The sequence below is a fragment of the Prionailurus viverrinus genome, chromosome A2, assembly GCF_022837055.1.
Source record: "Prionailurus viverrinus isolate Anna chromosome A2, UM_Priviv_1.0, whole genome shotgun sequence".
NCBI lineage: Eukaryota > Metazoa > Chordata > Mammalia > Carnivora > Felidae > Prionailurus > Prionailurus viverrinus.
The window spans coordinates 56,662,183-56,689,713 of NC_062562.1; the positions used below are offsets into that span (position 1 = coordinate 56,662,183).

The 27,531-nt window shown below is 42.2% G+C and overlaps 1 protein-coding gene across 1 annotated transcript in view; it reads right to left on the reverse strand.

The window, feature by feature from the left end:
- Positions 1-27,531, reverse strand: part of RAB7A (RAB7A, member RAS oncogene family) — a 71,040-nt gene that overhangs the window by 20,404 nt on the left and 23,105 nt on the right. The window lies entirely within an intron of this gene.

The window sequence follows — 27,531 nt, forward strand, 5'->3', positions numbered from 1 at the left end:
AAGACAGATGTATTCCCTGCTGCATCTCCCGTGCCAAGTAGAGAATTATTATCAAATATTGGGTTAGCGTGAGAATAATACCTGACCTTGTAGCTCCTGGGATCACTGTTTTCTAGAACATCTTTTAGGCAGCCTTCCCTACCACTGACCATATAATATGTCAGATGCCTAATCTGTGTTCATCTCTATTCCAGAACTTGCCCCTGTTTACTTATCAAGACAGGGTTCCTGTCTTAATTATCCCTCGGTGTCCCAAACCTGACCCAGTGACTTCCAGGAAAGTAGGAGTCCTAAATTCTGGACCCCAATGGCAGCGACTTATCTAAGACTGCTGGAGGAACACTCCTCAGGCGCGGCTGGAATCCCCAGCAGGAGGCCCATGTTCTCCTCCAGAATCAGGAATTCAAGACTGAATGTGAGTGCCTCAAGATTGACATCTACATCTTCTGAGAACCACTACCAAGCTCTGGCCCATTATCCTCATCAGACAGTGAAACAGCTAGGGCAGCAGACTACAAGTAACAAGGCCAGGGTCAACTCTACCTCCTGCCTCCAGTGGAACTGGGGGAAATAAGTGTTTACATATAAAAAAGTAAATAAGTGTGTTCAATAAAGCCTGTCATTCTTCTACAGTTTGGGAGAACAGGCAGTCAGGACTGGGTCCTAGAAAAGCTACTTTTTAGTTTCATTTTTAACCAATGAGCTTCTAGAAGGCTGAAGCCGATAGTACTGGCTACAGTGTGACTTAAGCATGCAAAAACTGTTCCCAGACTACTTAGATTTTTACTCTGGCTTTGCTACTTATTAGCTGTGTGACCTCAGGCAAATTATCGAACCATTCTGTTGGAATGGGGATACAGGGATCATAGCCATCATGTCCTAAGGATACTATGAGGCCTGAGTGACTAAAATGCTCCGGACGGTCACTAGAATATAGTAAGTAGTTAACTTATAGTTAACTTATAGTAACTTATATAGTAAGTATATATAAGTATATATATAAGTATAAGTATATAAATATATAAGTATAAGTATATAAGTATATATATATAGTAAGTATATATAACTTATATAGTAACTTATATAGTAACTTATAGTAGTTAACTTATAGTAAGTAGTTAAGTAGTTGGCTGCTACCGTTTTAATGAGTGTCAAATACAGAGATGTGTAACAGAACAGACTCCAGAAGGCACTGAGAGAACCAGGAAATCACAGAGCCTAGACAAGGTAATGAAGCCACGCTCCCCCATTTCCAGGTGCTTGGCTGTCAACTGCTCTTTCAACAGGTGGCACTGCAACAAAGACCACAAACTAAAAGGAAATTTTACAACTGACTACTGCCCCATAGGGCAGGGTTAGATAATGAATCCTATGCCCCTGAGGGTGGCGTTTTCCATGGTTTCTCAAAGAGTGCAGCAGTGGGAGCGAGACCAGAAGACAGTTTTACCAGGCATGTAAACCAGGCCCCATGACACACCCAAGGGTCATGCTGTCTCTCACCGCCCAAAGCCTCACTCCCCTGGCAGGTCTACTGAAGACACCATCTCTGCCCACCAGTATCTGTCTATAAAACTCCCATTAGTGCCAATTAGGGGGCAGTACAAGACGAGCTGAGTTTGTACAAAACCTGTTTCCTTTAGTCTTCCATCATACCTAGTTTCCTGTGCCTCCCGCCCCCCAGTGAGAGGTATACCCCAAATCACCTGTTACCTGTGGAGCCCCATCACCCCCTCCCTTCCTCCCCAGAGACTGCCTTGACCAAGGTTTAAGAGTATCAACCCGGGGGACAAAGCAGAAGAGACTCATAAATATGGAGAACAAACTGAGGGCTATGGGAGGGGTTATGGGAGAGGGGGGATGGGCTAAATGGGTAAGGGGCACTAAGGAATCTACTCCTGAAATCATTGTTGCACTATATGCTAACTAATTTGGATGTAAATTTAAAACCATAAAAAATAAAACAAGTTATAAAAAAAAAAATCAACCCAGGTCTGGTCTACATTTTGGGGTAGAGATCAGATTATGACAGTTGGACAAGTTTCAAATTTGAAGGGCAATAAGGAAAGGGATGAAAAAAGAGGAGAAACTTTACAAAGAAAGCCTTGAAGAATATTTAGGAAGGATTATGAGAATGTGAAAAGGGATTTCCATAACTTGGTTTAGTGAATTTCACTGATGTACCAAGAATTACTTAATGGCTTTTAAATATTATAAACAAAGGGCAACTGGGTGGCTTAGTCGGTGAAATGTCCGACTTTAGGCTTGGGTCATGGTCTCACAGTTCGTGAGTTCGAGCCCTGCGTCGGATCCTCAGTACCCTTCTCTATCTGCCTACCTCCCCACCCCGGCTCAAGCTCTCTGGCACTCTTGCACTCTCTCCAAAATGAATAAACATTAAAAAAATAATAAAGAGGGCTTAAAAGTAAATATCATAAATACTAATTTAACAAATGATGATTTTAAATTTATTTAAAAAAACACCAAGAAATGCGCTTCACCTTGCTGTTCCCACATGACAGATTTCATGTTTGTTTCCTTTGTGTTTCTGCTCACACAGGCTGCAGGCAAGCCCACCTGTGTAGCTACCTTGTTAGGCTGACTCTCTCGAGCAGCAGAGCCCTGAGGGTTTTCTTCAGTCACGGTGATCCCAGAAAACACCTGAACACACAGTACTAAAGTCTCCTAAGTGCCCACTAGAGCAGGTGCACATCCCCAGCACACAATCTGTATTTTGTTCCTCCTATATTATTCTTTATCCTTGTTGCTAGTACTTGCTTCTGTTATAGTCTTCACGTCTAATATTCCTTTGAGTGAATTAAGTGTTTAAACAGCCATTCCTGCCTTTTACATATTATACCAAAAATCTGGGGAAAGTAATGCTATAAAGAACATCTTTGAACTTCAGTTTGTGGGATCATTTCTTTGGGACACAGCAATCTTCTTAGACTCACAAGACTATCACAGGCCATACTTGGCACTTGTCTACTGAGGACTGGGACAGGAACACAGCTTGCTAGCTGTTCGTGCAACAATCCACATAGCAGCTCTCAGGTACAGCGAGACAGTGTAGGTTCAACCCGACTTAAAACCTTCACTGCTGAGGGGAGCCAATCATCTCTTTGAATAGCTTCTTTGGCTCCATGTGAGGGACACATCCAGCACAAGAGCCACTGTGCTCTGTGAAGCCCAAGCATGGGGGACCATCAGTATGACGCACAGCCTCTCCCTGTCCGGATGCAATTACCAACCAGGAGACATTTAACCATAAGCCACAGTGCCCAGCAACAGAAGCAACAATCTGCCTTTATCAGGTTCCCAGGAAACAAAATTAACCAAAGGTCAAATTCTCACACAGGAAAAAAGGTTTTCTTAAATTTAATTTATAGATAATGTTTAGGAATGGGGTTACTGAGTCAAAAGTATAAACATCTTCATGACTTTCACTAACTCACTTTCCTGAAGGATTTTCCACATTTATACACTGCAACTGTTGCAATGGTTAACAGCAGTAGGACTTAATTTTTTTTTATTATTTTTTAATTAAATTTTTAAAGTTTAGTTACTTTGAGAGAGAAAGCAAACGGGGTAGGGTCAGAGAGAGAGGGAGGAGAGAGAGAATCCCAAGCAGGCTCTGCACTGTCAGCACAGAGCCCAATGCAGGGCTCAAACTCATGAACTGTGAGATCATGACCTGAACTGAAATAAAAAGCTGGACACTTAACTGACTGAGCCACCGAGGTCCCCCAACAGCAGCACAGGACTTAAATAAGAAAATGACAATCTCGGGGCACCTGGGTGGCTCAGTCAGTTAAGTGCCTGACTCTCAGTTTTGGCTCAGGTCAGGATCTCAGGGTTTGAGGGTTCGAGCCCTGCATCCAGCTCTGCACTGACAGTACAGAGCTCGCTTGGGATTCTCTCTCTCTTGCTCTCTCAAAATTAAAAAAAAAAACTTAAAATGACAATCTTATTGAAACAAAGGGAATCTGAATAAATGAAGAGATATTCCCAACAGAAATCCTTAATACAGAGACAAAAATTCTCCCCTGCTGAAACAATACTAAGGGTTGTTTTGGAACTTGATAATCTAACTTTATTCATAAAAATAAGTGCACAGGAGTCCCTCCCATTCCTCTCCCCAAAAGAATATTGATAGAGGACTTGCCTTAACAGTCTTGGAAAGTATGTTATACAGTATTAAAAGTATGGGTCTGAAATAGGACTAAACAGAAAAAGAGCCCAGAAATGAACAACTCAGACAAATATAGCATTATAAAATTCAGTAGCAAAAGGATGAAAAAAATTCACTAAGTGAAGGGAGCCAGAAAAATTCTGATGAGAATTAAGATCCCTATACTTCATGTTCCAAAACAGATTCCCAAAGGAGTAAAAATTTAAATGTAAAAATGAAGTTGAAAGGAATACACACAATATTAGCAGGTTTTTCCTGGGTGACAGAATTACAAATAGCTTTGTTTTCTTTATGCTATATTATTGTGACCTGTGGAGGGGGGAAAATTTTAAAAAAAGATTTTAAATTTATTTTAATGTTTATTATTTTTGAGAGGGAAAGAGACAGAGTGCAAGTGGGGGAGGTTCAGACAAAGAGAAGGAGACGTAGAAACTGAAGCAGGCTCCAGGCTCTGAGCTGTCAGCACAGAGCCCCACGCAGGGCTTGAACCCATGAGCTGTGAGATCATGATGTGAGCCAAAGTCGGACTCTTAACTGGCTGAGCCACCCAGGCACCCCTAAACATTTATTTATTTATTTGTTTGTTTGTTTATTTATGTATTTATTTAGAGAATGCACACATGCAAGTGGAGGAGGGGGCAGAAAGAGAGGGAGAGAGGGAGAGAGGGAGGGAGGGAGGAAGAGGGAGGGAGGGAAGAAGAGGGAGAGAGGGAGAGGGGGAGAGAGAGAGGGAGACAGAATTCCAAGCAGCTCTGTGTTGACCTGGGGCTCAAACTCACAGACTGTGAGATCATGACCTGAGCCAGGATCAAGAGTCGATGCTCAACTGACTGAGCCACCCAGGCACCCCAATAGGCACTTTTTTTTCTGAGCAAACACTAACAGTATTCCATATGCTGAATCAATTCTTTCCCTCAAGGATAATTTTTCTTGTATAATAAATCAATAGCTAGAATTTTCCTCTATTAGCCTGAAGTTATCACTTTCTTCATCTCTGAAGCAGAGAAGCCAACTGCCCAACAACAAAGAAAGCCCAAGTAAGTAGAAAAGGTCAGGAAAATACTGTTCAAGGGGCTGGACTGGGCGCCTGGGTGGCTCTGGCATTAAGCATCTGACTTCGGCTCAGGCTATGATCTCACAGTTCGTGGGTTCAAGTCCCATACAGAGTGACCTTGTGCCCTGCTTTGGGTGAGCTCAAGCCCCACTTCAGGTGGGCCCCACTTCTCTCTCTGCGCCCCTCCTGGGATTCTCTCTCTCTCTGCCCCTTGCTCACTTGCTCCCTTTTGCTTTCTCAAAAAAAAAAAAAAAAAAAAAAAAAAAAAAAAAAAAAAAAAGCCGATAGGGGGGTGGGGGTGTCTGGGCTGGGCAGGGTCAGCGAGGGCCTGTCAGGGTCAGTCAGAAAAGGCCTGACCGAGAATGGTCAGGTGGAGGGCAGTGAAACAAAGAACTGATATGAAAAAAACTGGACCAAAAGGAAAGGGGCAAAAGTTGGGGGTCAGCAGGCCACTGCAAAGTCTGGCCAGTGCAATTTTGCGTGGTGATCACAAACTCACAATGACTGCAGTCAAGTGGAGGTGAGGCTCTAAGGAAGTACAGTATTAAGAAGTTGAAAGCAGGGCACTTGGGTGGCTCAGTCGATTAAGCCTCCAACTTCGGGTCAGGTCATGACCTCACTGTCCTGTCCATGAGTTCGAGCCCCACGTCGGGTTCTGTGCTGTCAGCTCAGAACCTGGAGCCTGCTTCGGATTCTCTTCTCCCTCTCTCTCTGCCCCTCCCCTCCTCATGCTCTCTCTCTCTCTCTCTCTCTCTCTCTCTCTCTCTCTCAAAAATATCGAAAGATTAAAAAAAAAAAGTTGAAAGCAAAGCATCTGCAAAGCCATTAAGACAACAGTGTAAAATGCAGGGAATGGAAGTGGACGAGGTGTTGTATCATGTTCAAGGACACACAGCAATTGAGTGACAGAGCTAGAATTATCAGGCATGTCAGTGCAGGCCCCAACAATCAACCATCATGCCACTCTGTGATACCAGCTCTCACAGCAAAGAGGATCTGTTTCACCAGGGTGGGGAATCAGTCCTCAGTTAGGCATTGTGAAAAGTTCCCTCTGGCAACTGAGGCACACACACAGGGTTTGGAAACCACTGACTTGAGGTCATAACTGCCGTTGTGATTTGCATGTGTGTCTGATGCAATGACAGCACTAAATATGTGAACAAATACTAAAGGTGCAACAAGGATGGGACAGAGAAATCAGCTGATAGTTTTATTTGCTTGGTGCTGCCAAGTTGCCTACCTGTAACACGTAGGTCCTAATCATACAGTTGACTTTTCTGCTACCCTGTCTCTCCCTGTCCCCCAAATAAAGTACTGAATTGCAGAAAATTCAGAAAGGTACACAAAAGAATGAAGCAAAGACAAAAAGGCACCCATAATTTCATCTAGAAACGATCACTATTAGCATCAGAGTATAGGTCTTTCTAGTGTTCCTTCAGATGGTTGAGATTATGCTGTATGTAACTTTTCATCCTGTTTTTTTTGTATATTAAATATCCTCCCATGTTATTAACATTAAGGTTGCATGATTTATTTCAGCATACGGATAGTCCCGCTCATTCCCTTGTTATTAAGCATGCAGTTATTTTTAATTATGAGATGAACCTATGTGTATGATCTGTCAGCATAACCTGAGCAGACACACAAATGTGTCATCACTAAACAAAATAGTATGAAAAATTTAAAGGCCCTTGAAACATACTGACGAATTATTTTCCAGAACAGCTTTATTAACACCCACACCAGCAGTGAACTAGTATTTCCATTTCACCATACCCCAGCTATCATTAGCACAAATCATTGTTAGTCATATAGCTAGAAAAGAGGGTCAACTGGTTCCACCTGCATTTCTTTAGATTAGCAGAGGTCAAACATTTCAACCAGGTATCTCTCAGCTGTCTTTGACGGTCTCTGTCTGTTTTACCTACCATAATGTGATTTATTGCACACATGGTTTAAATATAGTACTGAAAGGGAAGCATCATGGGGACGCAGATTCCAGAAGTTGTAGGCTTCTGAGCGGATTCAAAAGTACCATTCTAAACTTTAACCAGCATGGAACAGCTCCATCCCATTTTCTTCCAAGACTCCGTGCTCTGTACCTGACCATTAAAGACCCAGCAGCATACCCTGTCCTCAAAACCAACAAATAGAAGGGTCAGAATGAAATAAGCAAGCAACATGTGCTGGTAAAATTTTGGAGAAGGTCACAGGGGAGACACCAGGAAGGCATTTGCAGTCATATACTATTATTGTGCTGGTTATCAACCTGAACAGTAATGTCTACTGTAGGTAGGCTCTTTTTAACTTTCCAAAGTCAAGAATCAGATTAGGGCCTAAACAGTTGAAGAGCACAGAATAAAAGACCCCTTCCTGAATGCACTCTGTAACCAGGCACTACATTATAGACTTCACTAAGGTCATGCAGTTAATACAGCAAGCCTATAAGGTCTTACTCTCATTTAACACATGAGGAAACAGAAGCTCGTAGGTGGTCACTGGATTTGTAAAAATATTCAGATGTGAGACTGGAGCCCACGACCAATTACAAAGACCTTGTTCATCTCAGCCACTACACTGGGTTGCCCACCAAGATCAAAAAGGCATTTCATGCTTCCAAATAACTCAGAGGGTGAGATGGAGTGTATAGCCAAAACAAGACCAGCACGAGCCAGTAACATGTTGAGAAATTGGGCGCATGGTACTGCTCATGCTATTTTTGTACATATTTGAGATTTTCCATAAAAAATTGTAAATACAATTCATAGTTTTAACAAATTAGGAATATCTGGAGGAAAAAATCAAGAATGTGTAAATTTATTTTCATTAATAAAAATACTGTGGCAAGTTTTTATGGCAAATGTGTCCCAGATTCAGGCTTGATAAATCATCATCTGTGATGATCAGCTTTTGGTCTGAGGGCAAGCCGACTGTTAGTTTTGTCACCATAGAAATCTTAGGTTGGAAACACGGCACATACCTTCTAAAAAGGAAGCCTATATCGTTCAGAGCCTGGAGCCTGCTTGGGATTCTGTGTCTCCCTCTCTCTCTGCCCTTCCCCCACTCACACATGCGCGTGTGCGCGTGTTCTCTCTCTCTCTCTCAAAAAAAGGAAGACTATATAAAAAATAATGTTATGACTTTGGTAAGAACTTAAAAAAATTTGTTTTAATGTTTATTTTTGAGAGACAGAGCATGAGTGGGGAGGGGCAGAGAGAGGAAGACACAATATCCATTTTTTTTTTTCAACGTTTATTTATTTTTGGGACAGAGAGAGACAGAGCATGAACGGGGGAGGGGCAGAGAGAGAGGGAGACACAGAATCGGAAACAGGCTCCAGGCTCCGAGCCATCAGCCCAGAGCCTGACGTGGGGCTCGAACTCACGGACCGCGAGATCGTGACCTGGCTGAAGTCGGACGCTTAACCGACTGTGCCACCCAGGCGCCCCTGAGGAAGACACAGTATCCAAAGCAGGCTCTGGGCTCTGAGAGCTGTCAGCACAGAGCTAGATGTGGGGCCGGAACCCACCAAGCACGAGATCATGACCTGAGCTGAAGTCAGAAGCTCAAATGACTGAGCCACCCAGGCGCCCAGTAGCTTTTTATTTTGAGTAGGCTCCACACCCAACATGACCCTGAGATCAAGAGTCACATGTTCTACCAACCAAGCCAGCCAGGTGCCCCCAAAGTAACTTGTTTTAAGATTAGTTTGAGAAAGAAAGGGAGAAGGATAATAGGAGTTTGGATTCCTACAACAGAGCAGCTTAAGAGCGAAAGTGAACGGGTGCCTGGGTGGCTCAGTCAGTTAAGAGTTTGACTCCAGTGCAGGTCATAATCTCACAGTTTGTGGGTTTGAGCTCCTCATTGGGCTCTGCCCTAACTGTGTAGAGCCTGTCTGGGATTCTCTCTCTCTCTGCCCCTACCCCTCTTGTGTGCTCTCTCTCAAAAATACATAAATAAGCTTTAAAAAAAAAAAAAGTGAAAAGTTAGAAAAAGAGCAGATTTTTTAAAAATAATCTCTATCCCCAACATGGGGCTCAAACTATGATCCCGAGATCAAGAGCTGCAAGCTCTACCGACTGAGGCAGCCAGGCCCCCAAAGAATAGAATTTTCAACAGATAATATCACCTAGCCAATTCCAATTGCTGAAAGACACTGCATAAGGGTTCTACAGTAGCGAGACAGCCATGCAATGTCATAAAGGTAAATAAAAACAATTCTCACCAGCACTCCAAGCCAGAAGGTGGAAGAAAGAAGTTATGCTGGTTTGCAGAAGGTAGGTTTGTTAGATGGGCATAGGAAATACAGTGAAGGAAGTGAAGGAAGACTAGCTACACAGAGGCCTAAGATCAAACATTACCAAGTGCTTCTCCTGAAAACTCATTGTGTGCTTGTCTCTAGACTAAGCATCTTATCTGGGTAAACATGAAGAGTAAGATAACCGAGTGTTCCTTACAGGACAGTTTAAGGGTGTTCAGTGTCCTTTGGGGAGGAGAGTTGAAGTGTGGCTACTCTAACAATCCAAGGATTAGCAAATCAGAGAAATCCTCTACTAAAAGAAAGAGGAAAAAGGAGAGGGACATAACAGATTGCCTGAGTTAAACATAAAAATGGTTTCAAAATTCTAGGCCCAGAGGAAAGGCAAGAGAAATAACATCACCAAATGAGGTTGTGAGAGCTACTGAATTAAAGTTGAAGCCACAATTTCAAACGGTAGCAAAAATGTCCCTCCAATAAGCAAACAAGAAAGATGGAAACTGGAGTTGTTTGGAAACCCCACAATCAGATGGTACAAGAACCGGGTGCAGGTACAGGAAAGCAAAGGAGAGAAAAAAGTAGGTCACAGTCATACACTTCCAGGAGGGGATGTAAGGCATGAGAGAGGAAAAGGCCCATTCTGGGCAAGGGGCAGGACTGGCAGGGTGCCAGTCTGGCAAGGAGGAGGGAAGGGGATGAGTGGAGGGCTTTGACAAAAGCCCATTCTGTGGAATCATGAAGTCACTTTGGGGGAGCTCAGGATAGTGCTGGTGTTCCAGAAACTGAGACAACAGGATTAGGCTGGAAAGCAGAATTTAGCAACCAGGTCAGAAGAATCACTATCTCTGGATGCACAACAGGCATTTAGGCAAGCAAGCCACTCTTAGGTTTAACTAACCTTTGTCTTGTTTTTATTGAATAAAGTCACTTGCCTGGCCTAGAGCACCTTCCCTGCCATTCAACTGGCCAATCTCTTAATGCCCTTCTTTCAACACAACTGTATTTCACAATAACTGTAAAACCTTAAATCTAGGTTCTCTGTGCCCAGGGCACCAGAGTTTGTAGGTAGTTTTTCCCTTTTGGGTCAAATGCTGCCTTCAGCAAGAAGCCTCCTTTAGCCTTCTCAAGGCCCAAGACAGACTCAAGTCTTCCTTCTGCCAGTTTCCATTATATCCACCCAATAAATGAAGAGATATTATGGGTAGGACTAAGCTATGACCAACCTAGAGTGGAATCTGCCCCAAGAGGGAGCCTACGCCTGGGACATAAATGTATGGCAGTGGGCAGAGGCTGTGGAATTTCTTGCCCTGCTGAAGTAGTTTGTATCCTGGAAAGTTCAAGAGCCACTGCTTTAACAGAGTCAAGGATCTGATGAGGAACGTGTATTTTGAAATTCATATATCAACTACTTTCATGTTACAGCTTACAGGGATTTCCAAGTCTAGGAAAAATATGAGCTCAGTTGAGTTTTATCATATTCCCCTTTCCTCCTAATAGAGGGCCTGGAGTAACCCTGCAGTCAAATCTTTTTTTTTTTTTTTTTTTTTTTTAAGTAAACTCTACCCCCAACGTGGGGCTCGCGTTCACCACCCCAAGACTGCTCTCCCAACTGAGCCAGACAGGTGCCCCTGTATGTGTGTGTATATATATACATATACATATATATATATATGTATTTTTTTTAAGATACACTGTATTAAGTTGTATCTCAAATTTCACTGCTGAGGGAATACTTGTTTGTGTTAGGATTTTAGGACTTCAGTCTAGATGCCTGTGCTAAAATGGGAATGTCAGCATTCACCGGGCACACAAGGGCAGTACAAAGAATAATAGATGGTTGGCCTTGCCTTCTAGAGGTTTGCTGTCTGGTAGGCAAGAAGACATCATCATTACACGGGGCATATACACACAGTACTTTAAGAGTGCTGTATGGCAAGGGAGAGAACTGTATCAGCAGGAATACTGGAACATTTCAAAAGCAAGACTGAACAGCTGTACCCACAATGCCTAAGGAGTGTTCAACGTGTCAAAACTAATTGGTCAGGATGTTTTACTTGTTTTCCATTCCTTACTAGCCTCAGAGAAGTTCCCAGGAAGCTCAGTGGGAGATGTTAAAAGGCTGAAATGAGAAGATCAAGACTGTGAGGGGTCAGGTCTGAGGAGCAGCTAGACATCAGAGGGATCAAAAAGAACTGTCTGGGGCCAAGACAGCTGGGATGCGCACAGGGCCCAAGGGGACGAATCCACCATGGCTGGAGCTGGCACAAAAAAGCTAAAGCCTCTCTCGCCATGGGCACTCTAGACGACCAAACCTTACACTATTTCTCTAGAACAGGCACCATTTCCATCCCAACAGGCCTCGTGTCTCAAGTGCACTTGGCGCTCCTTCCCCAGGGTCCCACCCCCATCATGTACCCAGGAGCCTGCTCATCTGAGAAGGGGCAATGTCGAGGCGGTCTTGACGGCCTGTCTTCCGGGACACCACTCTGCAAGCCCCAGGGCATCTGGGTCCCATGTCCCTTTTTATCATACGGAATCGTGACTTACCTGAGTGTCTGTCTGTCACCTAACTGGGGGCGGAGGAAGAGGAAAGCTCTCCTTGAAGGCAGTCTCTCCTCCATCCCTGGATCCCCAACTCCAACAGTGTGCATGGCCCACGAGGGCTTGGCAAATAATGACTGCTTGGACAGTGCACATGTCCTATGCAGTAGTTACTACATGCCCCACACAGTAGTTACTAACCACAGGTGGCTACTTAAATGAAATTAAGTGAAGTCAAATAAGTTCCTCAGCCACACTCTAAGTGCTTAATAGCCAGCTGTGGCTAGCACCTACCATACTGGACAGTGCGGATATAGAGCATTTCCATTATCACAGGAAGTTTTATAGTACAGTGCTGGTCTAAACAATTCTGGAGCATTTCACCAGGATTAATACAAGTCCTCAAACATCTCAAATCTCAATTTATGGCCATTCCTTGTTTCATTATCGATAACCTTCCACCTTTCATTCTTGACAACACAATAAAAATACTGGTTCTTCAATAGCAAACTTTCTGTCTGAATTTTTCATAAGATTACTATAGCAGGATAATGCCGCATCACATCTGATACATGCAACATGGATTCATGAATCTCAGAATAATGACATTGAGTGAAAAGGCAGACACCTCTCCCCCAAAAGTACCTCCACAGAATGCACATCTATGTAAAGCACACACACAATTCCATTGAAATGAAATACCAGAAAATGCAAACTAGAAAGCAAGCCAGTGGTTGTCTGGGGATGGGTAAAGGAAGGGGAAGTAGGCAGGAGGGAGGATTTACAAAGGAGCCTTAGGAGACTTTTCGGGGTAATGCATTCATTCAATGTCTTGATTGTGGCGATAGTTTCACAGATGTCAAACTGTGTTGTGTCAAACTCAACGTGTATAGCGTAAACAGGTATGGCATTTTCTATACGGCAATTATACCTCAATTAAGGTGTTCTAAAAGAAGAGACGGTAACAGGGGCATCTGGGTGGCTCAGTTGGTTAAGCATCCAACTCTTGACTTTGATTCTGGTCATGATCTCAAGGTTCATAAGTCTGTGCGTTGACAGGGTGGAGCCTGCTTGGGATTCTCTCTCTCCCTCTCCCTCGTTCATAAACTTAAGAAAAGAGAGAGAAAGTAATCAGAGGCTGTCTGCAGATATTTGAGGGGATGACATGGAAGAAGTGGTGACCTTGCGATGCTTCAGTTCCCACCTCATCGAGGACATCAAATCCAGATTCCAGTTTAGGTTATCTGCTGCACACACACTTGTCATGTGTTCTCTCAGCATCTAAAGTCACATTACATACAGAAATCCACCCACCCAAATCTGTCCTTCTCAAGAGGAACATTCTCTCCTGTGTGAGGACTCAACACTATTTCTTATGTTCCTTTACTCTAAGCATTACATCTGATCTAGTCCCACCCATAACTAATCCTCCCCAAACCTCTCCTTTCCATTGGAACAACCTCACTTTGAATCCTCGCTACTTCCTGCACTTTATTTCCTTAGCCCCAGAGTCCCCCTGCTCTATTTAGTTTGCTTTGCTACATAATGTTATACATAACGTACATACACAATGTTAGCTACCAAAGGCAGAGCTCCTTGGACTAACTCTTACAGCCTTCCCAGGATAGGCCCCTGCTCCCTTTTGGTCTATTTGCTGACCACATCCAAATTCCCCTTCCACTGTAACCTGCCTCTCCACACTCTCCCAGCCCCGGATCCTACAAGGAGTATCCCTCTTGTACTATGAGCCAAACCCAGCAACTCCTGATTAGCCTAGAGGTAAACAACTGACGGAAGCTGTCGATCCACACGGTAGGTGCTGAACCACTGACATTCTCACTGGAATCTCAATGCCAGCATGCAGCTTGGTTAAGCAGTGCCACATACTAGGCACAAAGGATGCAGAACACGCAAGTCAGACCCAGGTGTCAGTAGAGAGAACAGAAGAACACACTTCATATCCACTAGGATGACTATAATCAAAAGGACAGACAGTAACAAGTGCTGATGAGCATGTGGAGAAACCGGAAGTCCCACACAGTCCGGGCTGGTGGGAAGGTAAAACTGTGCAGCTGCTCTGCAAAAGGCTGGCAGTCCCCCAGAAAGTTAAACATAGGGGTGCCGGTGGGGGGCCTCAGTCGGTTAAGCATCTGACTTTGGCTCAGGTCACGATCTCATGGTGTGAGGGTTCGAGCCCCTCATTGGGCTCTCTGTTGGCACAGAGCCCACTTCAGATCCTCTGTACCCCTCTCTCACTGCCCCTCTGTGCATGCTCTCTCTCAAAAATAAAAAAAGAAACTTAAAAAAAAGAAAGTTAAACAGTCACCTTATGACCCAGCAATTCCAGTCCTAGATATGAACCTAAGAGAAATGAAATGAAACATGTCCACACAAAAACTTGCACACAAATATTCATAGCATCGTTATTCACGATAGCCAAAAAAGAGGAAACCACCCAAATGGTACCAACTGATGTAAAGAGCACAAACTCCCAGTAAGAAAAATAATTTGGGCCCTTAGAAAAACTAAAAAAGTCAACAAGGGAGGAGAGATGAGCAACCACAAGATGTTCCACAGAGATGACAACCTTCCCACTCGTGCTAAGCTGGGCTGAAAAAGACTTCCCTGAGATTCTCCCCAGTATCCTTGTGGTAATTCCTCCCAGCCAGTCCACGTGAGTGATGAGCAGGACAGAGACAGCCTTGACTGCATACGCTATTCCCATGCCTTGAAAGAAACAGCTCTTAGCCACAACTTTCTCATTTTGCCAAATTCAATCCCTTTCCAGTGCCCGAGACGTTTCTACTTCTGACTCTGACAGTTGACACTGCTCTTAACTGGAAAGGCCTTCTTGCTCCTTCTCACCATCCTTGGGTAACACAAATAACGCCTCCAAAACTGAACAAATTTCTGTCTTCAGTTGGCCTCTCTACTCACACATGCAGAAAATTATCACTAACATTGATGTGCTCTACTGATAGACATGCTTGGAGCCTGGATCCTGCTTCAGATTCTGTGTCTCTGGCTCTCTCTGCCCCTCCCCTGCTCGTGCTCCATGTCTCTCTCTCTCTCTCTCTCTCTCTCTCTCTCTCTCTCTCTCTCTCAAAAATAAACATTAAAAAAATCCTTCTTTTTAAATTTTTTTTAATCTTTATTTATTTTTTTGAGAGACAGAGCACAAGTGGGGGAGGGGCAGAGAGGGAGAAGGAGACAGAATCTGAAGCAGGCTCCAGGCTCTGAGCTGTCAGCACAGAGCTCCATGCGGGGCTCGAACCCACAAACCGTGAGATCATGACCTGAGCTGAAGTTGGACGCTTAATCAACTGAGCCACCCAGGCGTCCCCAAAAAATCTTTTTTAAGTAAAGAAAACAATTAAGTTTCGAAATGACGAACAGTAACTACCAGTTGCTCAATAAAAAGCAGGCTACACCAAAAAACACTGGTAACCACTGTTAAACACTGTCACGGGCAACAGGAGGTAGGTCATTCATCACGGCAGCAAGATTGGACTAAATGTACCATGTGATTCCTTTCTGGCTTCATGATTTTATAATCAGCTACCAAGAGCATCATAAAGTGTAAATTGTGATGAACAAAATTATTTCAAGAAACGATTATTTCATATAATTCCTCATTCTGAAGGTACGTAATTAGAGGAAAGCAATGTATCCTGCCTTTTTAATAGGAATTGTACCAGCTGACAAGTAGGAAAAATTTTTGAACAGATGAATGCCAGAAGGAATGATTGAAATAGAAAAAAAAAAAAAAATTCTGCAACCCTGAATGAAAAGGAAAGATTCAGGTCAAGATCATCGATGATGCTAATACCATAGATGAAAGGTGGATGGGGAATTAAAGATCCACAAGGCACTGAAACAGCATTTCACAGATCACTTCCTAATCACAGAGGCTGGGAAGGAAGAGCAGTACAGAACTGTGACTACCCTAATACAGCGATTAAACTTATTCCCACCAACAGTGGGATAATCAGACATTATGAAATGTTCTTGTCAAAAACACATAACCTAAATTTACCCAAGCTTTTAGTTGTACTTTCCAGGACACAAGAAATACCAGGGCTAGAGGAACACATTGACTATCAAAGGATGCAACCTGCCAAACCCAGAATGTGGAACATTCTGTTAAGACAATTGGCTTGATCTTTTCAAAGTTAATGACATAAAAGCAGGGAGGGGAAGAGATCACAGTCTAGATGAAAAGACTTGAGCATTTAGGGGTGAAATGTCATGATAATATCTACTTTATTTTGTATTAGGTCAACCAAAAGAACAGATAGAGCAAACAGACTGGACCCTGCAATAACACAGGTCTCAACTGTGTGGCTCCACTTATATGTGTACTTTTTATAGGACAGTACTGTAACTATATTTTCTCTTACTATTTTCTTAACATTTTTTCTCTAGCTTACTTTATTGTAAGAATACTGTACATAATACATGTAACATACAAGTGTTTATGGGTGTGGCTTCTGATCGACAGTAGTCTATTAATAGTTAAGTTTCTGGGGAGTCAGAAGTTATACTTGAATTTGACTACATGGGGACGTGGTACCCTTAACCCCTGCACTGCTCAAGGATCAACTGCTGAATTTAGGTAGGAGTGTGTGTGTTCGTATATTTTATGATTCTATTTACTTGAATTTTTTCATAACAGAACACTTAACTTATTAGATGTTTATTTATTTATTTAGAGAGCATGTGAGCGAGCAGGGGAGGGGCAGAGAGAGAGGGAGAGAGAGAATCCCAAGCAGGCTTCTCACTGTCAGAGCAGAGGCCAACGCAGGGCTCGAACCCACAAACCGTGAGATCATGACCTGAGCTGAAACCAAGAGTCCAACGCTTAAGCGACTGAGCCACCCAGGTGCCCCCAGAATAGAACATGTGAAAAAGAGATGGCTACTCCACATTAGAGGAAGAGTGGCTTCCTGAAGCAGTACTGTTAGAGCATGACCTCTGACCAGATCACATTCTGATACTTAACTCCCAGGATTCCCCAACTTCATCGTGGGCTGTTAGACCTGCCAAGGAACTTCAACATGCAGAAGTGCCTCAAATAAAACCTTCCAAAGTACTGCAGGTGTGCTTAGACAGTTGAGCACTTAGACAGTTCAGATTTAAGTAATCCTTTGCATCTAGTCATACAATTCCCTCCCATTTTTTTTTTGTTTGTTTTAGAGGGTTGTGTCTGTGATAAGACTTCAGAAAGTTAAGAAGTGTGGGAGGGGTTTGTAATAAAGCATAATAAATAACATGGTCTGCTTAGTTTACTGTGTTGAGACAGAAGAGCTTGAAAGGGCACAAATTCTAGTAAACATTCTTTTTTTCCCCCCCCCATAGGGAATGAGAGTACAAGCAAAAGCAGACGAGGGGCAGAGAGAGAGGGAGAAAGAAGCTCAAGCAGGCTCCATGCCCAGCACAGAGCCTGACCAAGTGGTGAGATGCTCGATCTCACATCATGACCTGGGCCAAAATCAAGAGTGAGGTGCTTAACCAACTGAGCTACCTAGGTACCCCGGTAAACATTCCTTCTGATTCCTGAGGGACGGTGGGCAGAAATCCTTAAAGTTTCCATTGTTTTCCCTTCCCTTATTCCCTTAGCCTTTTTCATCTTTAACCTCCACACAACAAAAGTTACCTGCAGCCTAGAACAAACTGACCCATCATTTTTAGTTCAATATTGCCAAGACTATCCTCACCCCAACAGGTCTTCAAATTTACTAGCATAAAGTTATAGAAAGCATTCTTACTTTATTTTATTATGATTTACTGTGGCAAAATATGCAGAACATAAAATTTACCATTTTAACCTTACTAGCTTTATAAACAAATTTTCGCATCTACAATTCAATTTCCTTCCTCACATGTAAGAGAGAGACTTCCTGCCCACCTCTAACTGGTTGTAGGGTTGTAGGGAGGATTCCACGTGTGAATAGGTAAAGCAGCCTTGTAAACAATAAAACACTTTACATGCATACAACTTCTCTGAAGTCAATATGGGACTGACAGTAGAGAATATGATTCTTGCCTCGTCTCTCCTACAAACAGGATGAGATTTTATTTATTTATTTTTTCAACGTTTATTTATTTTTGGGACAGAGAGAGACAGAGCATGAACGGGGGAGGGGCAGAGAGAGAGGGAGACACAGAATCAGAAACAGGCTCCAGGCTCTGAGCCATCAGCCCAGAGCCCCACGCGGGGCTCGAACTCACGGACCGCGAGATCGTGACCTGGCTGAAGTCGGACGCTTAACCGACTGTGCCACCCAGGCGCCCCAAACAGGATGAGATTTTAAAAGATTTCAGTTAACACTATTCCCATATGTTTTTGAATCCATTAACCTAGAGACTGAGTGTTTTCCTATAGCTCTCACTCACCCCAAAGCTACCCATCCTTTCATTTCTACATCTCACTTCTGTTATGGTTGCTGGATGAACTTCTTCACTTTTACCCAAAGGCTTAACTATCAAAAAAGCCTGTTGGTTAAGTGACTAAACTTTCTGCCAGAATACAGCTGGCTGTTCAAAAACCAGACACTAGTTCCCTGAATTCTAAGAACTATCTGAGAAACAGAACTACGTAAAGGATCATATAAGGATACTCTGGGACCTATCTCTAGGAAAGAGTGACTCTATTAATGCCAAGTTCATTAGTCAGGGTTCTCCAGAAACACAGAACCACCAGAACTATCAGAACCACCAGATGGAGAAAAAGAACTTACTGGCTCTGCTGGCACCATAAAAAGTCCAAATTTTGCCAATTACCTTCAAGTGAGATTTCAAATATAATGTTAAGGGGCACCTGGGTAGCTCAGTCAGTTAAGCATCTGACTCTTGATTTGGGCTCAGGTCATGGTGTCACAGTTCGTGAGTTCAAGCCCTGCATCAGGTTCTGCACTGATGGCGTTTGGGATTCTGTCTCGCTCTCTCTCTTCCTCTCCCCTGCTTGCTCTCTCTCAAAATAAACTTAAAAAAAAATATATATGTTGTTAAAAATAAACTTCAAATATAATACACTTCATATACATATGAGATTTATATATACAACAATGTATACGATAATATAAATATATACGTGAGTATATAAACACATACATAAAATTTCTACATATGCCATTTATTACAAGGAAGTAGCTCACATGATTAAGGAGGCCAAGGAGTCCCAAGATCTGCAGTGTGAGGGTCTGACAACCAGGAGAGCCAACAGTTAAGATCCAGGCAGGGTCTGAAGGCAGGAGAAAACCTTCAGAGAGAGTGAATTCTCTCTTGCTCAGCCTTTTGTTCTAGGCAGGACTCTACCGATTGGATGAGGGCAAGGTGCTTTGCTCAGTCTATAGATTCAAATGTTCATCTCATCCAGAAAGATCCTCACAGATGGAGCCAAAGTAACGCTTTACCCAAATAAGCGGGCATCAGGGCCCCAGTCAGGCTGACACAAAATAAGCCACCAGGCCAAGGGGTAGGCACAGAAAGCTAACAGAGTCAGGTGAAATGAGGAACCGTGATGCTCAAGCACAGGCCCAGCTCTTTGGGCTGAGAAGGAAATGCTAACGAACAGCAATGTCACAAGTTTCACAACACTGCTTCTATTTCAAGGGTTACATTACCGAAGAGTAGGTTTAACAGGACTAACACCGGGCTCACACAATTTTGGCAAAATGAAGATCCACCCGCCAAACAGGATCGCCAACAGACAGCTTACTTTGGACAACATTTAGAGAGGTCACTGCTGAATACTAACTCAAGGTGAAGGACACAGCTACCCTGATAAAAAAGGAAAAGGGATGAACACTTCACATTCCATAATTATGTGCTTTTCTACCACACCACACTGCATGGGTGAGCACACCACGAGGTGGTAAATCAGTTTATGTAACTTTATTCTTCCTTGGTTGGGATAGTTGCTTTAGAACAGAGCTTCTCCGTTTCCCCAGTGCTGCTTACTAGCCTCAATGTAACTATGAAATCATATTTCAAGGGCAGAGATCTGTCCGTTAAGATGCAGTTTGGCTTTATTTGAGAGGAAGAGTGTGTATGAAGAGAAGCTACTGATCTTAATTTCCTCATTTGTAAGAACATCGCACTGTGGTGCAACATCACCACCGTCTATTTCCAGAACTTTTCATGACAGCAAACAGAAACTCCATACAGATTAAGCAAGAACTCCCCAGGTGCCGCTCCCCTAGCCCTTAGCAATGTCCACTTTCTGTCCATGAATCTTCTTTTCTAAAGAGCTCACGTGAGTGGGATCATACGATATTCATCCTTTCGTGTTTGGTTGACCTCACTTGGCACGCTTTCAAGGTTCATCCACGCTGCAGCGTGAACGCTTCATTCCTTCAGGCGGTGAATAACACACCACTGCGTGTAAATACCAAATTTGGTTTATATCCAGATAAAATATCTGCTGATGATGTGGGTTATTCCTACTTTTGGACTGTTGTGAGCAATTCTCCAGCGAACGACTGTGTGAATATCTGTCTGAGATCCTGTTTTCACATCCACCTGAGAGTGGCTTTGCCAGGACATACAGTGAGTCTGGGTTCTGACTCTAGCTTTCCACAGGGCCAGCACTATTTCACCTTCTCAGCAGCAACAGCAAGATGTCCAATTTCTCCACATCCTCACCTCATGTATTCTTCATGTTGCTGTTGTGTTTTAAATAATAGCCATCACTGAGGTGCCTGGGTGGCTCGGCTGGTTTTGGCTCAGATCATGATCTCACAGTGTGTGGGATTGAGCCCCGCATCAGGCTCTGTGCCGACAGCACGGAGCCTGCCTCGGATTCTCTCTCCCCCCATCTCTCTCTGCCCCTCCCCAACTCACACTCTCTCTCAAAATAAATAAATTAACGTAAAAAAATAATGAATAGGGGCGCCTAGGTGGCTCAGTCGGTTGGGCGTCCGACTTCAGCTGAGGTCATGATCTCACGGTTCGTGGGTTCGAGCCCCACATCAGGCTCTGTGCTGACAGCTCAGAGCCTGGAGCCTGCTTCAGATTCTGTGTCTCCCTCTCTCTCTGACCCTCCCCCATTCACGCTCTGTCTCTGTCTCAAAAATAAATAAACATTAAAAAAAATTAAAAAAAAAATGAATAGCCATCACAGTCACTGTGAAGTGGTATCTCACTGTTGGCTTAATTTATATTTCCCTAGTGACTGGTGATGTGCATTTTGCGTATCTTTGAAGAAATGTTTATGCAGGTCCTGTGCCCCTTTTGAATTGTGTTGTTTGTTGCTGAGTTGTAGGGAGTTGTGTGTGTGTGTGTGTGTGTGTGTGTGTGTGTGTGTGTGTAAGTAAGCTCCATGCCCAACACGGGGCCTGAATTCATGACTGTGAGATCAAGAGTCGCAGCTCTTACAGACTGAGCCAGCAAGATGTAGGAGTTCTTCAAATATTCTGAATATTAATGTCTCATCAGATGTATGATTTACAGGTATTTTCTCTCATTCTGAGGGTTGTCTTTTTACTCTCTTGATAGTGTCCTTTGAAGCACAGAAGATTTTTTGATCAAGTCCAATTTACTTGTTTTTCCTGTTGTTGCCTGTGCTTTTGGTGTCACATTTACAAAATCACTATCAAATCCATGCACAAAACTTTCCCTTATGTTTTCTTCTAAGAATTTTATAGTTTTAATCTTTAGATTTAAGTCTTTGATTAGCTTAAAACATTTTTTAATGTTTATTCATTTTTTGAGAGAGCACAGCGCACGTACATGAGTAGGAGAGGGGCAGAGAGAGGGGTAGACACAGAATGCGAAGCAGGCTCCAGGCTCTGAGCTGTCAGCACAGAACCCAACACGGGGCTCGAACTCACAAACCACGAGATCATGCCCTGAGCTGAAGTCGGACACCTAACTGACTGAACCACCCAGGCACCCCAGTCTTTGATTAGTTTTAATTTTTGTTCATAGTCATAGCTAAGGGTCACTTTGGCAAGTATGTGTTTTCCAGTACCATTACCGTTTGGTGAAGACACGGTCCTTTTACCACTAGGTGGATTTAGCCCCCTTGTGGAAGTTCAACTGACCATGCATGTGAAGGTCAGTTTCTGGGCTCTATATTCCACACATGTATCCAGATGCCAATATCACGATGTTTTGATTACTGTGACTTTGTAGTAAGTTTTGAAATCACAAAGTGGGACACCTCCTACTTCATTTTGAGCTTTCAAGATTGTTTTGACTATTCAGGGTCCCATGGTTCTCTATATAAATTTTAGAATGCATTTTTCTATTTCTGCAAAAAGTCACTGAGATTTTAATAAAGACTGCACTGAATCTGTAGATGGTTTTGAGTAATACTGTCATCCTAATAAATTGACTTTTCTAATCCAAAAACATGAGCTATCTTTCTATTTATATCTTCTTTCAATTTTTTCAGCAGTTTTATAGTTTTCAGGCCTTTCATGTACCAATTTTTAAAAATTTTTCATTTTAAATTCCAGTAAACAGTTTTATACTAGTTTCAGGTGTACAATATAGTGATTCAACACTTCCACACATCACCCAATGTTCATCACTACAAGTGCATTCCTTAATCCCCATCACCCATTTCACCCATCCCCCCGCTCTCCTCCCCTCTGGTAGCCATCAGTTTCTTTTTTATTTTTATTTTTAAAATTTTTTTTTCAACGTTTTTTTTTTAATTTATTTTGGGGACAGAGAGAGACAGAGCATGAACGGGGGAGGGGCAGAGAGAGAGGGAGACACAGAATCGGAAACAGGCTCCAGGCTCCGAGCCATCAGCCCAGAGCCTGACGTGGGGCTCGAACTCCCGGACCGCGAGATCGTGACCTGGCTGAAGTCGGACGCTTAACCGACTGCGCCACCCAGGCGCCCCTATCAGTTTCTTCTCTATAGTTAAGAGTCCACTTCTTAGTTTGTCTCTCCTTTGCTCAATTATTTCTTAGATGCCACATGTGAGTGAAATCATATGGTACTTGTCTTTCCTAACAAGCTGATTTTATTCTTTTTGATGCTATTTTACGTGGAACTATTTTCTTGGTTTCCTTTTTGGACAGTTTGTTGTTAGTATATAGAAATGCAGCTGGTTTTTTTGTGTGTGCATTTGCTATCCTGTAACTTTGCTAGATTAGTTTATTAGCTCTAGCGGGTTTTTATTTATTTTTAGTATGAAATCTTCAGATATTCTACATGTATAAGAGCCTATCATCTACAACAGAGATAATTTTACTCTTTCCTTTCCCATTCCTATGCCTTTTTTTCCTTCTTCTTGCCAGTTTGGTCAGGCTAGAACTTCCAGGACTATTATGAATAGAAGTGGCAGCAGTGGGCATCCTTGCCTTTCTCCTGATCTAAGAGGAAATGCTACCAGCCTTTCACCATTATCATGGTCACTGAGTGCTTTTCATATATGGCTTTTATTATGTTGGAAGTAACTGCCTTTTATTCCTAGTGTTCTGAGTCATGAAAAGCTGAATTTTGTCAAAGCTTTTTTTTTTTTTACATCAAATGAGATGATGTTTTGTTTTTGTTGCTGCTGTTCCTTTTACTCCGTTAATGTGGTGTATAAGTACCGTATATGGTATACACTGATCACTTTTTCAATGTGAAATCATCCTAGCATCCCAAGAACAAATCCCACTTGTTCATGGCAAATAATCCTTTTAATATGCTGGGAAATTTTATTTACTGGTATCCATTCAGGAGTTTTTCAATCACTGTAGTTTTCCTTTTTCTGTAGTGTTTGCCTGGGTTCAGTATCAGAGCAATGCTGCCCTCATTGAAGGAGTTAGTAAGTGTTCCCCCTCTGATTTCTGGGAAGAATCTGAGGATCAGTATTAGTTCTTTAAATGCATTCACCAGAGAAGACATAAGGTCCAGGGCTTCTCTTTGTTGGGAGGTTCTGGACAACTGATTTCATTTCCTTACTTGACAAGTGTAATTTTTTATGGTCAGTTTTGGTAGTTTACATTCCTAGAAATTATTAATTTCATCCAGATATTGAATCTGTTGGTGTATAGGTGTTCATACAACTCTCTTATAATCCATTTTTTTCTGTAGAATTGGTAGTAACATCTCCACAAAGTTCATTTCTGACTTTAAGTAACATGAACTTTTTTCCCCCTTAGTCAATCTAGCTAAAAGTTTGCTCTAATCTTTACAATTTCCTTTCCTTCTACTGGCTTTGGCTTTGGTTGGTTCTTTTTTTTTTCCAGTTCCTTAGGAAATAAAGTTAGGTTGTTGATTGGAGAGGTTTCTTCTTTTTCACAGCCATAAATTTCCCCCTTAGCTCTGCTTTGCTGTGTCCCAAAGTTCTGGTGTACTGACTTTTCATTTAATTAACCTGAGTATTTTAAAATTTCCCTTGTGATTTCATCTTTGGCCCATTAGTTAAGAGTGTGTTGTTTAATATCCATAAATCTGTGAATTTTCCAGTTTTCCTTCTGTGACTGATTTCCTTTTTTTTTTTAAAGTAGGCTTTGCACCCAGCATGGAACCCAATGTGGGGTATGAACTCACAACTCTGAGATCAAGACCCGAATTGAGATCAAAAGTCAGATGCTTAACTGACTGAACTACCCAGGTGCCATATCCCGTGACTGATTTCTAACTTTATCTCAATATTGTGGTCAGAAAAGACATTTTATATGATATCTACCTTGCAAAATCTACTGAGACTTAAACTGTGGTCTAACAGCAGGTGTGTCTTGGAGAAGGTCCCATAGGTACTTGAGAAGAACTTGTGCTGTTGTTGGGTGGGGTCCCGTCTCTTAGATCTGGTTGGGTTATTGTTATTCAAGTTCTCTATTTCCTCACTTACTTTCTCTCCGGTTCTAGCCACTCTCCAATATCATTGTAAAATTGTCTATGTCTCCCTTCAGTCCTGTCAGTTTTGGATTCATATAATTTGATGGCCTGTCATCAGGCATGTAAATGTTTATCATTATTTTATCTTCTTCCTGTACTGAACGTTTTATTAACATATGTCCTTCTTTGTCTCTTATTAACTTTTTTCATTTAAAATCTATCTTTGGGGCGCCTGGGTGGCTCAGTCGGTTAAGCGGCCGACTTCGGCTCAGGTCATGATCTCGCGGTCCATGAGTTTGAGCCCAGCGTCGGGCTCTGTGCTGACAGCCCGTTTCCACTTCTGTGTCTCCCTCTCTCTGACCCTCCCCCACTCATGCTCTGTCTCTCTCTGTCTCAAAAACGAATAAACGTTAAAAAAAATTAAAATAAAATAAAATAAAAATCTATCTTGACTCATACCAGTACAGCCATTTCAGCTCTCTTTCAGTTACATAGATTTGCATGGATTATCTTTTTCCATTCTTCCACATTCAAATTTTTTGTGTCTTTGGGTCTAAATTGAGTCTCTTGTACACAGCAAATAGTTGGATCACGTTTTTTTCTATTCAATCTGCCCATCTGCTTTACACGGAGAGTTTAATGCATTTTCATTTAAAGTAATTACTGGGGCGGCTGGGTGGCTCAGTCAGTTGAGCCACTGACTTCAGCTCAGGTCATGATCTCATGGTGAGTTTGAGCCCCGCTTTGGACTCTGTGCTGACAGCTCAGAGCCTGGAACCTGCTTCAGATTCTGTGTCTCCCTCTCTCTCTGTCCCTGCCCTGCTCACACTCTGTGTCTCTCTCTCTCAAAAATAAATATTTAAAAAAATATTAAAAAAAAATAAATTACTGACAAGGAAGGATTTATTTCTGTGACTTTGGTGTTTATGCATCTTAGAGCTTTTTTGTCATTCTGCATGACTGTCTTCTATGTTTAGTTGATTTTTCGTAGTGAAATATTTAATTACCTTTTCATTTCCTTTTGTGTGTATTCTATAGCTATTTTCTTTGTCATTACCCCTAGATTACATTTAACATCCTAAAGTTATAACACTTTTATGTGCACTTATACCAGCTTTAGTAACACAAAACCTCAGCTCCTTTACAGCTCTGACCCAACCCCCTTTCAGTTACAGATGTCACATCTTTATGTACTATGCATCCAAAAACATATTAATTTTAAAAACTATATTAGTCTCTTGGAGTGCCTGTGCAGTTTAGTTGGTTAAGCGTCCAATTCTTGATTTCAGATCAGGTCATAATCTCATGGTTCATGAGATAAAGTTCCACATTGGGCTCTACGGTGACAGTGCAAAGCCTGCTTGGTCTTCTCTCCCCACCCCCACCCCCGCATCTCTCTGCCCCTCCCCCTGCCCGCACACTCTCTCTCAAAATAAATAAATATTAAAATATATATATACGTACACACACACACACACACAGGGGCACCTGGGTGACTCGGTCAGTTGAGCATCAAACTTTGGCTCGGAGCATGATCTCACGGCTCTTGAGTTCAAGCCCCATGTCAGCTCTGTGTGGACAGCTCAGACACAGCCTGTCAGATTCTGTGTCTCCCTCTCTCTCTGCCCCTCTCAAAAATAAACACTAATTTTTTTTTAAAATATATACATATATAGTCTCTTAAATTACAAAGAAATCAAAAGGTGGAGCTATAAACCCAAGCTACAATAGTGCTAGCTTTTATAATTTTCCAGGTATTTACTTTTACCAGAAATCCTTATTCATTTATAAGGTTTTGAGTTACTGTCTAGTGTCCTTTCTTTTCAAAGGTGAAGGACTCCCTTCATGTAGGCCAGGTATAGGGGTAATGATCTGTCTACTTTGCTTTATCTGGGAATCTCTTAATCTCTTCCTCATTTTTGAAGGACAGTTTTACCAGATACAGGATGCTTGGTTGACAGCTTCTTCTCTTCAACACTTTGAACACATCAACCCATGCCTTCTGGCCTCCAAGGTTTCTCATTAGAAATCTACTCATAATCACATTGGTGAAAATAAGATGAAAGAAAGCTATCTTCCTCTCAACGCTACAGATGTTAATAACGTACCTTATTGCGTCTTATGCCACAAAACCCTTTCCTATAGTATTGTGATGCAAACATAGTTGTAGCCTCATTTTAACGCCAATCAGAGCTTAAGCAAAAGGAAACAAAGATTTTAGGTATAAACACTGAGATCTTCAAAGCCAAAAATTATTACAGATTTCCAAACTAGAAAGGAAAAGCCTACTGAAGCACCCCAGATTTTAATTTTCAATAAAATAAATATTAGTCTCTAATAACCCACCTAAAACAAAAAGTTCTTTGGAGTCCCTTTAAAAAAAAAAAGAATGAAAAGTCTTGAGACAAAAAAGTGAGAAAACCACTGTAGATTATCTCTAGCCACTATCAGTCCATGTCTCGCTCTGCACCATTGGTGATGGAATCACAAACACCCCAATCAGCCCCTGGCTGCACCTAGGTTTTTGGTCCTTATAGCCCAGAAAGCTGATTTCTGGTGACCTGACAGCTTGTCTTCTCCCTTTTAAAAACTTTCCATCTTATTTATTTATTGTCTCCATTCTTTTGTTTTTCCCATTTTTTTCTATTTTCCTTTTTCTTATTTTTCTTTGTTCTATTTTCTTAAATTTTTTTTCATTCT